The sequence below is a fragment of the Caretta caretta genome, chromosome 1 (genome assembly GCF_965140235.1).
Source record: "Caretta caretta isolate rCarCar2 chromosome 1, rCarCar1.hap1, whole genome shotgun sequence".
NCBI lineage: Eukaryota > Metazoa > Chordata > Testudines > Cheloniidae > Caretta > Caretta caretta.
This window is the reverse complement of record NC_134206.1, coordinates 114,293,425-114,310,326: the sequence shown is the minus strand read 5'-3', so window position 1 is coordinate 114,310,326 and position 16,902 is coordinate 114,293,425. Positions and strand designations below refer to the sequence as shown.

At 44.6% G+C, this 16,902-nt stretch overlaps 1 long non-coding RNA gene across 1 annotated transcript in view; it reads left to right on the top strand.

Annotated features, from left to right (window-relative positions):
• LOC142069940 (uncharacterized) overlaps window positions 1–6,317 on the top strand; it is a 33,368-nt gene extending 27,051 nt beyond the window's left edge. Inside the window, exon 3 of the long non-coding RNA XR_012665904.1 lies at window positions 6,174–6,317. This is a non-coding gene — a long non-coding RNA (uncharacterized LOC142069940). The remainder of the gene's footprint in view (window positions 1–6,173) is intronic.
• Window positions 6,318–16,902: the final 10,585 nt, after the last annotated feature.

Here is a 16,902-nt window from a genome sequence, read left to right as displayed (position 1 = left end):
CGCACAAAAGTGCTAGTCAGGCCAAACTCACGAATTGCTTTCCTCACCTCTCTAACCACCGAGTATGACAAAGTGGTCCAGGTGCCCACGGGGTTGCCCTGGTCATCATTCTGCCAGGTCACCGGGCAAACTGAGAGCAGATCAGCCAGCTCCTCAGCTGTAAGATCTGATCGAGCTTTCGCCGCGTGAACCATTTGTTGCACCAGCGAAAGCTTCTGAGCAGATGCAGATGACCCTCCGGGGGGCCCCGGAGCATGGGGCCCCACGGAGGGAGGGTGATCACGCACTGGCTCCGGTGGGGAAGGCAAGGGAGGCGGTGGAAATGAAGACACCGGGGGCAAGGCAGGGAGAGGGGGGGCTGTGGGTACGGGAGAGGGTCTTTCCGAAGCGACACGCTGGGTTGTGTCAGTAGAAGGGGGGATAGCTGCAACGGGGATGGCTACAGGAGCCGACGGGCGTGGCGAGAGCACCAGCCTCGTGAAAGAGGGCCTATCCGAGGTGACACGCAGTATTGCGTCGCGACAGAGGTGCCAGGCATGTAAAGCCTGCACGGGCGCTCGAGGCTCTTCGTGCAATGTCTGGCCCAATCGCTCCCAGTCCGCTAGCTTAAGGCTTCCGGCTTCAGGATACCACGGGCACTGGGCACGCACCTCCTGTAGCAGGAGAGTAAGTGCTCGAGCCGGGCAGTCATGCTGAGCCTTACGCAGCAAATACTGCAGCTCATTGCGGTGTTGCACTTGCAAAGCAGAGAGGGAGCTTCCCATACTTACCACAATGAAAAATACTCACCGGGATCCACGAAGCGGATGAGTGACGCGTCTGAAACCCTTGCCGGGCGAGGTGAGTGCTGAGGGCCCCACGTTTGGGCGCCAGTTGTGGCAGTTCAATGATGAGACAGAACACAGCTTTATGCAAGAAAGCAGGCTGGTCAGCTGAGATGGGCGTTCTGCCCCCCGCCTTCCACCTTCTCCTTTTATTATATTTCTCCCCCCTAAGCATTACACACTGCTACAGCAAAAGGATACACAAAAGAATGTATGACGTTGATTAATATACTTAGTTGCATCTTTTAGCTACTACAATCCTGGTTCTCAGGCCTTGAGCCCAGGCTAAGAAAGCCTCCCGCAGTTACTGTCCCAACAATCAAGTTTTCATGGTTCATATCTAGCCCTTGTCCTTGGATAGAGCAATGTGTGCATTGCTTCTACAAAACAGTCAAGGTGTGCCCTGCCTGCTTCCAGGTGGAATAGCTAAACATGAACCCTTCATAAGATAATGCAAATAATAATACTAACCTGAAGAGCTGCCTTGAATTTCTCAGAACTAATAAGCATTACTTTTTCTTTCTTTCTACTATTCTTTATCTCTGCCTTAGGACTGAACTGTGCTTTAAAGGCACAGCCCTGCATTGCAAGGCATGTGGATGGGTTGTGTATTGTCCTGACAGTCAGTTTAATTTTCTTTTTTATATTCAGTTCCATTATTTCTAGTTACCTCTTCTGTTAGCACCTTAACCAATCCCTTTTCATCCCTGTTGCTGATACAGGTCATATATTTGTAGACAGTTGTCGTGTTTCCCCCACCTCCTTTATTTTGCCACATTAGACATATTTTCTTCTTTTACTCTTTCCTCATGAGAGCTATCCCTCCAGCTCCCTAATCAGAAAGGGCTTTTCTCTTGAATTATTGTTAGTGTCTTTCCTGTATTGAAGTATGCAGAACTGAGGGAAACAGTCATACAGAAAGAGATTACCACATAATCCCATTCACCGTGAAATACAGACCTACATCGTATTAGATATAGTAGGCTCAGGTGGAATAGTAGGCTCAGGTGTAGCTACACTGATTTACAGCTGCTTAGAATCAGGCCAGTAACTCTGCTTTTTCTACTGGTGGAAATTTAGAGTATCTCTACGCAGCAAAGAAAAACCTGCAGCTTGCCTGGGCCAGCCAACTCAGGCTTGCAGGGCTCAGGCTACGGGGCTGTTTCGTTGCCATGTAGACTTCTGGGCTTGGGCTGAAGCTAGGGCACCGAGACCCTCACAAGGTCCCAGAGCCCAGGATCTGGGTCCCAGGGCCTGAGCTCCAGCCCGAGCACAGATGTATACACAGCAATGAAACAGTCCCACAACCCGAGCCCCACGAGCCCAAGTCAGCTGGCATGGGCCAGACAGGGGTGTCTGGTTGCTGTGTAGACATCCCCTTTAGAAAGTATGAAACCTTCTGAAATGGAAAATTAGACCCTACTCCTGCAGCTCCCACACAGAGGAGTAGCTCAATTGATTTCAATGGAACTGCCTGAATGAGTAAGCTCTTTTGCAGGATTGGCCTCTCAGTAGTCACTTCCTTACCAGCTAAATTTACATACAAATAATGTTCCCAAGCCTGAAAATCCTTCCTCATGTGAGTAGTCAAATTAACATCAGTCAGTAGGATTTCTTGCATGAATAAGAGCAAGTTCTGTTAGTAAGGTTTTTCAGGATCATATCTGATTGTACTTTTTAGAAATAGATTTTTATAATCCTAGCTACTTAATTCCTCGACAATTTTATAAATAGAATAAGAAGCTCCCCAGAAAAGGGAGAATAAAAGTCATCAGGGAAGTGCAAAATGATAATAAATCTCCTTCATAAACACTGAAGAAATGGAATCAGGATGTAATGCCATATAGTGTCTACCATGAATAATATTTTCTTTTTCACTAAGTAACAATTCAGTGATTTAAAATAATCCAGCATAGCTGCAAATGCTTAAAAGCTGGCTGTAGCCAAGAGCACAATAAAGGTTGTGATTAGCCATTTTTTTGTATAAACATTGCACAGCAGTTGCCCTATTTGGTGGCAGGCTATTAGACTCCAATGAAAAATGTGCATTTTCATTAGTGTTAATGGTCTTGAACATCAGTCCTACACTTTTAGCTGGTCTCATTCAGTGGTTATATTCCAGATTCACTCCTGTGATATATGTTGCCCTTTTAGAGATGTAAGACACACACTGGGGGGTGGGGGAGGGGATGAGTACTAGCATAGGTTCAAGTTACAGGATGAATTAAGTGAATGTGGTGACTGCAGTCTGTATCTCTTGGAAGTAGAAGACATATTTCTATGACGGGCCCAGGTGTCTCTTTGACAATGTCTAATATGATGCCTGGCTGGTGAGGTACAGGGGAGGCCTCTCCCTGGTCTTAGCATTTCCTTGCTTTTAATGTTTTGGGTGTGAAGGCACAGTGTACCTGGAGCAAACTGCACTGAGTTTTAGGAACCTTTGTTACTACTGAAATAAGTGACAAACAACATTAAATGACATGATACTGACTCATATATACTATTATTAACACTGTTTGTAGTTTGTAGTTATGATAAAAAGAGCCCAACTCAGATTGAGGCCCAGTTATAATCATAGAATATCAGGTTGGAAGAGACCTCAGGAGGTCATCTAGTCCAACCCCCTGCTCAAAGCAGCACCAACTCCAACTAAATCATCCCAGCCAGGGCTTTTGTCAAGGCAGGCTTTAAAAACCTCTTAAGGATGGAGATTCCACCACCTCCCTAGGTAACCCATTCCAGTGCTTCACCATCCTCCTAGTGAAATAGTTTTTCCTAATATCCAGCCTAGTCCTCCCCAGCTGCAACTTGAGACCATTGCTCCTTGTTCTGCCATCACTGAGAACAGCCCAGCTCCATCCTCTTTGGAAACCCGCCCCCCATTCAGGTAGTTTAAGGCAGCTATCAAATCCCCCCTCACTCTTCTCTTCTGCAGACTAAACAAGCCCAGTTCCCCCAGCCTCTCCTCATAAGTCATGTGCCCCAGCCCCCAATCATTTTCGTTGCCCTCCGCTGGACTCTCTCCAATTTGTTCACATCCTTTCTGTAGTGGGGGGCCCAAAACTGGACGCAATACTCCAGGTGTGGCCTCACCAGTGCCGAATAGAGGGGAATAATCACTTCCCTCGATCTGCTGGCAATGCTCCGAATAATGCAGCCCAATATACAGTTAGCCTTTTTGGCAACAAGGGGACACTGTTGACTCATATCCAGCTTCTCGTCCACTGTAATCCCCAGGTCCTTTTCCGCAGAACTGTCGTTTAACCAGTCGGTCCCCAGCCTGTAGTGGTGCATGGGATTCTTCTGTCCTAAGTGCAGGACTCTGCACTTGTCCTTGTTACACAAGGCCGTCCACCCTGACCAACACAGGGTGACAAACAGTCCCTGTGCTGAAGAGCTTGCAATCTAAATAGATAAAACAAACAAAGTAAGTACTGTTTATCTCCATGTTACAGATGGAGAGTGGAGGCTCAGGGCTTGGCTACATTTGTGAGTTAGAGCACATTAAAGCAGCCCCGGGTGCCCTAGCTCACTACCTATCCACACTGGCAAGGCACGTAGAGTGCTCCGACTCCACGGCTAGAGTCCTCCTGGTAGTCCACCTTGGCGAGAAGATTAACACTTGTTGCGCCTTGGCTGAAACTCCCAGGCGTCAGTGTGAATGAGGTGTTGCATGACTGCACTATGATCAGCCTCCAGAAACATCCCATAATCCCCTTAAGTCAAGTGGCCACTCTTCTCATTGTTTTGGAATTGTTGCAGGAATGCGGATGTGCCCTTTGAAAGCTCCATTCCTGACAGCCGGCGTGCTTATCTGCTCATAGACAAAGCAACCATTACTGTGGAATGCTGTGTGTGTGTGTGTGTGTGAGAGAGAGAGAGAGAGAGGCGCATGCAGGCAGCGGGGGTGTCTGCTGCTGTCTGAACTTACAAGACAGCATGCTGGCATGCTCTCAGCCCCCCCCCCAAAAAAAACCCACCCTCTCTCCCCCCACATACACACAACACACTCCCTGTCACACTCCACTCCACCCCACCCCATCCCCATTTGAAAAGCACGTTGCAGCCACTTGCATGCTGGGATAGCTACCACAATGCACTGCTCTCTGTGGCCGTTGCAAGAGCTGCTAATGTGGCCATGCCAGTGCGCTTGTAGCTGTCAGTGTGGACAGATTGCAGCGCTTTCCCTACTGTGGTCTACGAAGGCTGGTTTAACTCAAAGCGCTCTACATCTGCAAGTGTAGCCATCCCCTCAGAGTGAGGAAACTATCAACTTGCCTGAGGTCACACAGAGAGTCTTTGACACCTAGATTTGAACCTAGTTCCCTTCAGTCTTAGCCCCAGTGCCTTAATCACAAGGCCAGCCCTTGATTTCTTAATGATTTTTAGGGGGGGAGAGGCAGGAGGGGCTGGCAGGAGCGTATTTTGAAAGTCATGTAATAGATATTTAACGTTAATAATTCACAGAACTATTTCAACAGCAGTTTCACATTAGCTCGAGTAACAAGATGTAGCTGATTCCTAGCGTGCCACCAAACGGGACCCTTAGTTTGTGATAATTCTTGTCTGTATCTTTATCTAATACTCATTGGACCAGATTCTTAGTTTCAGTTGATTGTTTTCTCACATACTTTTATACATATCTCATTTGTGCATGCATATCCGTAATGCAAGCATGTAAATCAAATATTTCTGTATGTATATGGCCAGTTATCTGATTGGCCACCTGTGCACAATACCCAATTTGCAAGCATATACCTGGTATCTGTGCACATAAATTAGACACCCAAAAGTGCTCATGCCTGACTTTCAGCCTGATCTCTGTTCCTCTTTTCTTGCATTAGAAACTGATGCTCTTTCCAAACCTGCCCCTGGCTGGTTCGTACACACTGTGCACTTCCCCCAAACAGATGATTACTAATCATAACATGAAACTGTCCAAATGTCTCCTTTCCTTACCCCCTTTTTCCCTCTCTCAGTACATTTTTCTGGGGAAACTCTTTTCATGGTCTATAAATATTTCTGTTTTGTGTTTTCATTCCAACTGAATCAACACCCATGATGATAATGACAACAACTACAGAAAAATCAAATACTGTGATTTTTGTACTCTTACTTTCTGCAAAAATGATATATTGATTGTTCATCAAGTAACTGCTGCTCTCCATGATTTAGATCCACTTCATTTAAGATTTCACTCTTGGAAGTAGGTGGCTGACAATGTAAACAAGTGCTTTGTACCTGCAATGTTATCCGCTGATGATTAAATTTTCTTAAAGAAACATCTACAAGATTTCGTGGCTGAGTACCGTATGTGACACGCTTCTTAATTTTTATCTTTATTTCTAGAAACCAAACCCCACTGTACCTGATCTCAGTGAAATAAAACGTTTCAACACTTAGAAGAAGAAATATCAGTCAGGTAAGGCTGCCACTACAAAGCTGTGTGAAGAAAGGATTTTTCTATTCTCTGACTATTCCAAAAAAATTAAATTTCACTCTGGGTCAAACTGAAAACAAATTTGATTAACGTTTTCAGCAAATTGAAAAGGTTTGAAAAATGTCATTTGGGGTCGAACAAAGCGCTTTGTTCAATCCAAATAATTTCTGTTTCAAGCATTTAATGTTTAAATGTTTTTAATAAATTTGAAGCAAATTTCTAAATAAAAAAATTGTTTTGAAGCAAAAATCAGAAATGTTGAAATGAAGCATTCTGACTTTTTCAGAATTTGTTTTGTTTTGCCTGACACAAACAATTCAGCAGCACCCACACGAATTCAAAAATGTTTGTCACTGAAACAAGTTTAGGATGAAACGTTTTTTGTTCAGCTCTAGCTGCCGGTGCCCCTCCCGCCCTCTGCAAGTTCACTTAACTAGACTGACTTAACTCCTCTTGCTTTGAGTGTTATAACCCTGAAATGCAGCCCAGGTTCACTGAAGTTTACAAACCTCTAGTACAGGGGTGAGCAAACTTTTTGGCCCAAGGGCCACATCTGGGAATAGAAATTGTATGGCAGGCCATGAATGCTCAAAAAATTGGGGTTGGGTGCGGGAGGGGGTGAGGGCTCCAGGGTGGGGCCAGAAATGAGGAGTTCAGGGTGCGGGAGGGGGCTCTGGGCTGGGGCGGGGGAGTGGGGTGCGGGGCGGGGTGAGGACTCCGGCTGGGGGTGCAGGCTCTGGGATGGGGCTGGGGATGAGGGCTGATGGGGGGAGGGATAGCTCGGTGGTTTGAGCATTGGCCTGCTAAACCCAGGGTTGAGAGTTCAATACTTGAGGAGGCCATTTAGGGATCTGGGGCAAAAATTGGGGATTGGTCCTGCTTTGAGCAGGGGGTTGGACTTCCAACCCTGATATTCTATGATTCTATGAGGAGTTTGGGTGTAGGAGGGTGATCTGGTCTGGGACTGAGGGGTTTCGAGGGCAGGAGGGGAATCAGGGTTGGGGCAGGGGGCTGGGGCATGGGGAGAGGCTCAGGGGTGCAGGCTCTGGGCAGCCCTTACCTCAGGTGGCTCCCGGAAGCAGTGGCATGTCCCTTCTCCGGCTCCTCTGCTGCATGCCACCCTGTCTGCAGGCACCGCCCTTGCAGCTCCCATTGAAGCGCCAGAAGGAGGCCATGCTGCTGCTTCCGGGAGCCACATGGAGCAGTCCCCGACCCTGCACCACGGCTGGAGCACTGTAGTGCCAGAGGGGGGCAAGACCCAGACCCCGTTCCCCAGCGGGAGTTCGAGGGCTGGCTCAAAGTGGCTGGTGAGCTGGATCTGGCCCACGGGCTGTAGTTTGCCCACCCCTGCTTTAGGACAAATCTATCATAGGTGACTTTTTGTGTCATATCCCTTCCTTCCCACAAGTGCAGGGCAGGGCCTCCTGATTTTGAGACTGAAGGAATAAAATGGACACTGTGTAGAATCAAGCACATGGGTTTATTACGGACAGCGCTGGCGGAGTGTCACCTTGCTTATTAGGCTCAGAGACACTGCCAAACAATTGATTACAGTGGATTATATGGATTTTCCATGGGTGGAGAGAAATGTCGAGGTAGGCAGTCCCAAGTGACGGATTCGTCTCTTCCGGGACCGACCGCACTAGCCAATCACACTGGCCCGGAGGGCCTGGAGTGCTTGCCCCGATTCGCCCTACCCAAGGGACGGCTGTGCCCCTCCTTAACATCTATACCTCCCTCAGCAGTTGCTTCAATTCCCCTCCTCCCCACCCCCCGGGCTTTTCCCATCCTTTGCAGGGTCTATGAATTTGTCAGCACTTTTGCCACCCAGCGTCTCGTTTCAGGGTGGCTCTGACACATGTCACCGTATGGCCTTGCCTACTTTCCCTGCTCCCACTGGTGTTCTGGCCCACAGCATTTCCTAGTGTTACCAGTGTCTCCCCACTCCCAGCACAGCTCTGGGTCACAGCACTGACCATGCCGTACCACAGACACACTTAGCACTGAGTCGGTTTCCCCAACGAGAGTAAACGGCAAGTTTGCCCCCTTTACCACTGAGTCTGGCCATGGCTGGCTTTTACTTGAGCCCTTGGGGGTTTAACCCTGTTCCATTATTACACAAAATAACACATCAGGAAAAATAACTTCCCACAATCCAAAAAGAACAGGAGTACTTGTGGCACCTTAGAGACTAACAAATTTATTTGAGCATAAGCTTTCGTGAGCTACAGCTCACTTCATTGGATGCATTCAGTGGAAAATACAGTGAGGAGATTTATATACATAGAGAACATGAAACAATGGGTGTTACCATACACACTGTAACGAGAGTGATCAGGTAAGGTGAGCCATTTCCAGCAGTTGACAAGAACGTCTGGGGAACAATGGGGGGTCGGGGGGGGGGGGAATAAACAAGGGGAAATAGTTTTACTTTGTGTAATGACTCATCCGCTCCCAGTCTCTATTCAAGCCTAAGTTAATTGTATCAAGTTTGCAAATTAATTCCAATTCAGCAGTCTCTTGTTGGGGTCTGTTTTTGAAGTTTTTTTGTTGAAGAATTGCAACTTCTAGGTCTGTAATCGAGTGACCGAAGAGACTGAAGTGTTCTCCGACTGATTTTTGAATGTTATAATTCTTGACGTCTGATTTGTGTCCATTTATTCTTTTACGTAGAGACTGTCCAGTTTGGCCAATGTACATGGCAGAGGGGCATTGCTGGCACATGATAGCATATATCACATTGGTAGATGTGCAGGTGAATAAGCCTCTGATAGCGTGGCTGATGTGATTAGGCCCTATGAATAGATATGTCCCCTGAATAGATATGTGGACACAGTTGGCAGCGGGCTTTGTTGCAAGGATAGGTTCCTGGATTAATGGTTCTGTTGTGTGGTGTGTGGTTGCTGGTGAGTATTTGCTTCAGGATGGGGGACTGTCTGTAAGCAAGGACTGGCCTGTCTCCCAAGATCTGTGAGAGTGATGGGTCGTCCTTGAGGATAGGTTGTAGATCCTTGATGATGCATTGGAGAGGTTTTAGTTGGGGACTGAAAGTGATGGCTAGTGGCGTTCTGTTCTTTTCTTTGTTGGGCCTATCCTGTAGTAGGTAACTTCTGGGTACTGTTCTGGCTCTGTCAATCTGTTTCTCCTCCCCCCACCCCACCCCCACCCCGCTCTCCTGCTGGTAATAGCTCACCTTAAGCGATCACTCTCCTTACAGTGTATATGGTAACACCCATTGTTTCGTGTTCTCTATATAAATCTCCCCACTGTATTTTCCACTGAATGCATCCAATGAAGTGAGCTGTAGCTCACAAAAGCTTCTGCTCAAATAAATTTGTTAGTCTCTAAGGTGCCACAAGTACTCCTTTTCTTTTTGCGAATACAGACTAACACGGCTGCTACTCTGAAACCTTCCCACAGTCCAAATCTCAGAACAACCTTTAGTGGCCATTAGACCCACACCTGTTTGCCTGCTAGTCCCTGATCCAACACATCCTTATGTCCTTCCTCCTGGGTCCCATGGGTCCCTCCTCTTCTGTTCAAGCTGCCTGTGTTTGTCCTGGTCAGCAAGTGTCTTTTGCTTCAGTTCTGCCCCATCACTCTATCTCTTGGCCTCCAGCTTTAACCATCTCTCCTACACGGGCAGCCTTTTCCACTCCAGCCTCCACAGCTCTGGGCCTCTCACCATTACTATGTTTGCTGGATAACCTGGGGAACCGTATATTTGGTCTCCAACATGCCCTGGTGGAGAAAAAGGGACCCCGGTGAGTCCCAGTTTGGAGCAGGTACTCCATCCTGCCTCATGGCATATGAGTGCAGCCTAGCCACCAGCTCCAATTTCTTCTGATCAGCAGCTGACAGATCTCGCTGTGCACACAGATCTTCTAATTGCTTCTTGGTGAGCATAGCAAAATTAGCATGTTTCTTTGCTCATCCTGCCTTTTCTGCTGCTCTAGCCATCTTCTGCTTTCCATTGTTCTATTTCGCTTACCCAAAATAAACAGAAAATAACAAATTGCAACTTTTTGTCTGTTCTCAACCTTCTCCCTTGTGACACTCTCAGAATCTCGGTTACCAGTGCTTGGAATGTGGTTAGCTAGCCAACAGATTGTGTGTAAACCCTGCCAGGACTGTGCCACTGTGTTGGTTTTTGGGGTGCCCAGGATTGAGAGTCACCTTGTTTACCTCCCGCCCCCTATCTCTAGTGAGAAGGAAAATTGCTTGTGCTTAACTGGGTGTCAGCTGCCTGACATCACCAGTCTGTTAGCAACACAAATTATCTCCTCTGGCCTATGCCAGCCCTTTGCCAGGGGCATTAATAGGTTCTTGGGTCACACCTATCATTTCAGCTTCAAACCAGGCAAACACACAACAGTTTCAGCTGAGCTTCAGGCTTCTCAGTGCAGATAGAGGAACACATGCTAGCTCTGTTCGAACTAGCATGCTAAAAATAGCAGTGTGCCCATGCTACCCCCAGGCTACTGCTGGAGCTAGCCACCTAAGTACAAACTTGCCAGAACCCCCTGGGTACACACTCGGGCCTGAGCCACTGTCTATGCTTCCTCCCAACTACACTGTTATATTTAGTACACTAAATAATGCATGTCCAACTGCCCAGGCTGGGAAGCACCCTCCCCACTACAGTGTAGACACACCCTAAGTGAATCCAAAAAACTAAATCCAAAACTGAAAGTGAGTCTTAAGGCATGTAAACTCACCTGCACCAAAACCAAAACAAGTTTGCCACGCCACTGCTATATGAAACCATGAGGTGCCCACAGCTGTCAATGGAGGCTGCTACTTTATTTCACAGTTTAATGAACTTTCCAAACAGTGACCTTGCCACAGAGCAAGACTTTTCCAAAGCTGAAGACATCCACAGGTCACAAACTCCACACTGTGGCCTTCATTACATTCAGTTCCCACTTGCAACTACTGTGATTGTACATTCTTTCACAGTAATTGTATGCAAATGACTAGTAAGATTAAGTTGTCATCTGGGTGCACCCACGGTAATTGCTACTATCAATTTTATATTGAGAGAAATTATTTATTATTTTTGATCACCAAAAAAAGTCTTCTATGCCTTTCACAGAATCAAGTAAAGATGTAGTCCCTGCCCGCAAAGAGTTTACAGTCTAAATCTGAGACAGCACAAGTTGCAAGGTTGGGGCTGGTTAGTAGTGAAAGGTTTGTTTGGGGTTTTGTCTCACTTACTTTAACATGACTGAAGTGAATTTTTGCATTCTGCATAATTTCCTTTGAGCCTAGTATCTATGCTTGAGGCCAGTAGCTACAGAAAGTTTTCTGGAGATTCTCCACAATGTTGCACCCTAAATATGAGTTCTTCATCATTAGAATCTTTTTGCCACTCCCATATAATATTTTGTGGTGTTTAAAATGTTTGAAAATTAAGGTAGAGATAATCATTCATCTTTGTTGTACAGAGGGAGGGACAATAGAAGAAGAGAAATATATATTTTCCATGGTTATGTCTCCTTAAATGTAGTTCTAAGGCTGATGTTTTAACAAAGGCATCAAGGTGAAGATTGGATGAGCAAGAAATCCTAAATTTCAAAAACCATAACTTAAATGCAGTACCTAAACACTTTTCCTTAGACAAGTCTTTGTGATCCTTCCTTTTGTTTTTCTTCTTCCTTCTCACTAATTGCTCCCTCAAGAGAACTGGCATATTTGAAAATACTGCAGAACCCTACATTATCTTGAACAGTACATATTTCTTACACTTCTGAAGAAGCAGCTGTTTATCTTCCACCCTGACAGCACATGAAATTTGACAGCTGCACATCTCAGAATACTGACATGAGAAATGACTCAGTTAAATTCACTGAGAATGTAGACACTTCCTTAGCTTGTAAGCATGACAAACTACAGTTTCCTTGGAAAAAAAGACAAGTGCTATTAAAATTTAACCCATTGCATTTCCAGCAACTGACAGCTGGTTTCATGCCTTCCCAAATAAATGATTGATGTAGAGTCTAATCTTCTAAATGGCTAATAGCTGGTCTGGCTTTCTGAAATGAACTCAATGACCTTAGAAGGGAAAGTTGCATTACACCAGACAGAATACAGAAGCCCTGCCTTCTTCACAATAGTACTTGTTTATATATAAGCTTTTGGATATGTGGCTATTCAGGGAAAGCCTAGATATGTTACAGCAGATATTCTATGAGAAAACTTTTTAAATATATAGCTAGATCCCATTGTGACTAGCTTTGTTTACAAGGATAATTACTTCTCGATGGATGTTGATGTCACCCATCTTAAATTACTGCCATTAGTTTAGAGTATTAGTCATAAACTATTTGCAATTAACTTTCAGAGAGTTTGTCATAAGCATTAGAGGAAGAAGAAAAAGCCACTCTTACTAATACTACTGTGTATTTAATCTTGCTTTATAAATACAATCTGTTAGTCATAGTCATTTATGTATTTCTTTTTGCAAAGGGCAAATAATCAGTTATATCGCTGTTTGACTGAATTGTAAAACAGACCTTCTCTGTCATGTCACAGAAAGAGATGCTTTGTCCTAAAGCTGAATAAGGAAAACTCTATTGTCCCTAACATTGTTCCTGGCTTTTCACTGGAAGCTTGTGTCTTAACCCTAATCCTTTTGCAGGGCTCCTTATTAGAAGTATAAAGAAACAGTATTTGTATCTTCCCACCTTTTTAATGATTATTCACACAAAACAGGTAGCTTTGTTTCAATAAGTCACAGGCCAGTAGACAGTAGCTAGCTGCTGCGGGTCCTGAAAGCTGAACATTCTAGAAAAGGAGCAGTAGAAAGCAGACGGGGATGGGTTTATTTTCCTCTGACAATTCAAGTATCAGGGCAGAGGGAAAGGACTTCAGGAAGTCCTACAGATGGAGCAGTTTCAAATGGAATTGCCAGAGCAAAAGATGTCAAGCTGGGTGCAGTGTCAACAATCACTCTTCAGATGCGTGCACAGGTGATGGTTTCAACACAAGTATACAGGACAGAAGGGAAAGGTAGATCCTGACCCTAAGCAGCTATTTATTTCCCCTGTGTGGATTAGCCATTAAGTCACCACTGAAGAGTTAGCAGCAAGCTATCATTTGTTACTGTGCTATCAGAGACCACTGCTTTCACAGGTCTCTGCTCATACACATGATTGCACTCTGTGTAATCCTTTTTCTTTTTTCATTTTCATGAAAAACACAGCAGAAAGAAAAACCATATGGAAGCTAGAGGTTCTTACAAATCCAATATCTCTACCTTTGATGAATATGTCAAACCAAGGAAAAGTTTGCTTATTCTGTGATAGAAAAACCACTCCATTATTTTTCTTTGAGACATACTGTAGGGCCTGATTCTGCTGAAGTCAATGTCAAAACTCTGTTCTTTCAATGAAGCAAGATTGGACCAATAGTCTTTTATTTCATAACAAGCTAGAAACGGATAATACATGGCTATCTACAGTAACTTGCCATCTTGAATAAATATTACAGTAAAAACATGAGTAAAAATTATGGAAATAGGGTATGCAAGTTACAGTTTGCTTAGATGGATTTAATTCATGCAATGTTGCCCATACATTTCTAGATTTCAAGCGATTAAATCTCTTGAACACAGAAGCTATAATAATAGTCAAGTTCATTTCTGAACCATTCAACGCTTCTAATTCATAAATTCTACAGAACCTCTGACAACATGTATGGTTCCTAAATGAATCAAATTCATTGAGTACTTTTTATTTTATTAAGGCCTTTTGCAGTCAAATATGCAGAGATATTAGTGGTGGAGTAATCATCTGCATCTGGTATGAACACATTTTGAAAAGAAGACAATGGAGAGGGAGATGTTAATCAAGACAGCTGCTGACTGTCATGTATGCCTAAAATGAATCTCTTGTTGTCCTTGGTTAAAAGCTGTTTAATTTTGTGGCCATACTGTTTGGTTCTTGTTAATGCTTTTTTAAAATGTTTGCAGCCATGTTTAAATATTGTATGACAAACGTAATTAATCCATGCGTAAGCATATTAAATGAAATAGAGGTCAGCTGTTGTTTGACATTCGGGTTTATCAACAGACCCTCAGGATGACAATATTTTACACCACCGGTGCACAGACTTTTCCAGTTGTGCCTCCTTTTATCATTCATGGAATTTGTCACGCCCCTCCTCTATAACTTGTAATCTGGCACTGGGTGGGTTGGTTGGTTTGTTTTGCAAGGACTCTATCCTGCTCCTGCTATTATAGCAGTGAAATCCCAGTTCCACTGCAGGGTAAACATTTAACAAGCAATGCGGGAGTGGGTGGGAGTGGGAATGGGTATTGCAGGGCAGGACAGGAACGGGATTAAAAAAAATAGTCCTCCTGCTCTGCAGACAACATGAACGCCCCAGCCAGCAGCAGTGCAGAGGGAAGGGTGGCATTGCAGCTGTTGGCTGCTCTGCCTCCAGAGCTATGCAGCCAGAGAGCATAAGAGGGTAAGGTATGGCATTTCTAATGCCTTTGTCACCATATATCAATTATATAGACAAACAAAATGACACTGAGTGAATGAAAGTCTCTATAGTCTGAAAGACAAATTCTTGGGTCTTTCCCTGGTGGAGAGCAGATGTAATGTGGAGATGACACTTCGGGGCTCTACAGTTTCTTGCTGTCCAAGTGTCTTCTGTCAGCCATTCCATTAGTATCAAAGGAGAAGAGAAGCCACTTGTTGAGTTTCCCAGACAGGTGATTTGTAATCATTTAAAAGGGGAAGTGATAAGGAGAGAATGATGCCTTCTTTCCCCCCAGAATAAAGGATATTTGAACCATGTATAGACTAGATATTTATTGGGCCGGAGACAAGTTCCAATTCTCTAGAAGATAGTGGGTACCTGAGTACTACACTTCGGAAGAAAAAAAATGCTCAAGTACAAAATGGGGAACAACTGGCTAGGCACTAATAATGCTGAAAAGAATCTGCGGCTTTTAGTGGCTCTCAAATTGAATATGACCCAGCAATGTGGTGCAGTTGCAAAAAAAAAAAGTTAATATCCTTCTCGGGGGTATTAGCAGGAATATTGGATGAAAGACATGGGAGTTTAATTGTCCCACTCCACTCGGCACTGGTGAAGCCTCAGCTGGAGTAGTGTGTCCAATTCTGGGTGCTGCACTTCAAGCAAGATGTGGACAAACTGGACAGAGACCAGAGGAGAGCAACAAAAATGAAAAAGAAAAAAAAAGGTTTAGAAAAATCTGACCTATGAGGAAAGGTTAAAAAAAATGGACATGTTTAGTCTTGAGGGAAAAAGACTGAAGAGAGACCCAATAACAGTCTTCACATACATTAATGGCCGTTACAAAGAGGACTGTGGTCAATTGCTCCATGTCCACTCAAGGTAGGACAAGAAGTAATGGTCTTAATCTGCAGCAAGGGAGATTTAGGTTAGATATTGAGAAAAAGTTTCCAACTATAAGGATAGTTAATCACTGGAATAGGTTTCCAAGGGAAGTTGTGGAATCCACATCACTGGAGGCTTTTAAGAACAGGTTGGACAAACACCAGTCAATGAGAGTCTTGGTTTACTTGGTCCTGCCTCAGCATGGGGAGCTGGACCACACGACCTCTTGAGGTCCCTTCTAGCCCTACGCTTCTGTGATCTGTAGCTCTCTTGGTTAATCTATTATAAGTCACTGGGGCACTGAGCTGTGCCCCTTTGATAGCCACTGTTTTGTGAGTGAGAGAGAGTTAAGCACCATCACTATGAGCAGGCAATTTGAGAATCCAGAGTAAAGGCATTGGGGTAGCATTTATAGAAGCTTGGGTTCTCAGTCATGTATATTAATACAGTTTGGGGCACTCTGCCTGACACAAATTACTAGCAGACAAATCTGAACTCCTACGCAATCCTTCTCTGCCAATACTTTGGAAACTTGTACCATATGACTACATTATAGAGACAATACAAACATATCATGTAAACACCATGACTCCAATCCTTAACTGTATTAGAGCCACTTTACATTGTTCCACCAGCACAAAGCAGCCTTAAAGATGATGTAGTTGGCTGTAAAAGGATCACCCCCGTGTAGGCAGATCCTTAGGTGGCAGAGTGTATATAGAAGCTCCTCAGCCAATCCCTATCCCAGCTGCCATCATAAGCTGTGTGGGTAGAGGAAGGGGCTCACTCATAATAGGTGGCAATTAGATCAACCCTGGCTTGCACTAGGGACCAGCCCACTGGACAGCAGCCACAGGATAGGAAGAGAGCAAAAGTGAATGAAAGCCCTTAGCTACAGCCAAAGAGGTCATACAACTCCATGCCAACAGCCAGTATTTGATGTGATGCACTTCCCAGCCCTAAGCCACCTAGATTGGGGTATTTTTCCTCAGCTGGAAAATCCAGTCAACTGTTGTGTACTAGTCTAAACTGTAAAGAATAAAACAAGTGTCAGTATGTGATAGATACATTCTCGTTCCTAAGAATATTTTATAAAGATCCACAGTGTAATAAATAGTGTGATGATTTACACAAAGGGTTTAAAAATGCCCTGAGTTTCTCACTGTCTCTCAGAATTACCATGAGTTTTGCTTTAAGCCAGACAGTCCAGTTAGGAGAATTTACTGTCTGTTGGAAACTGACAAGAACATGAAAACTCCAGAG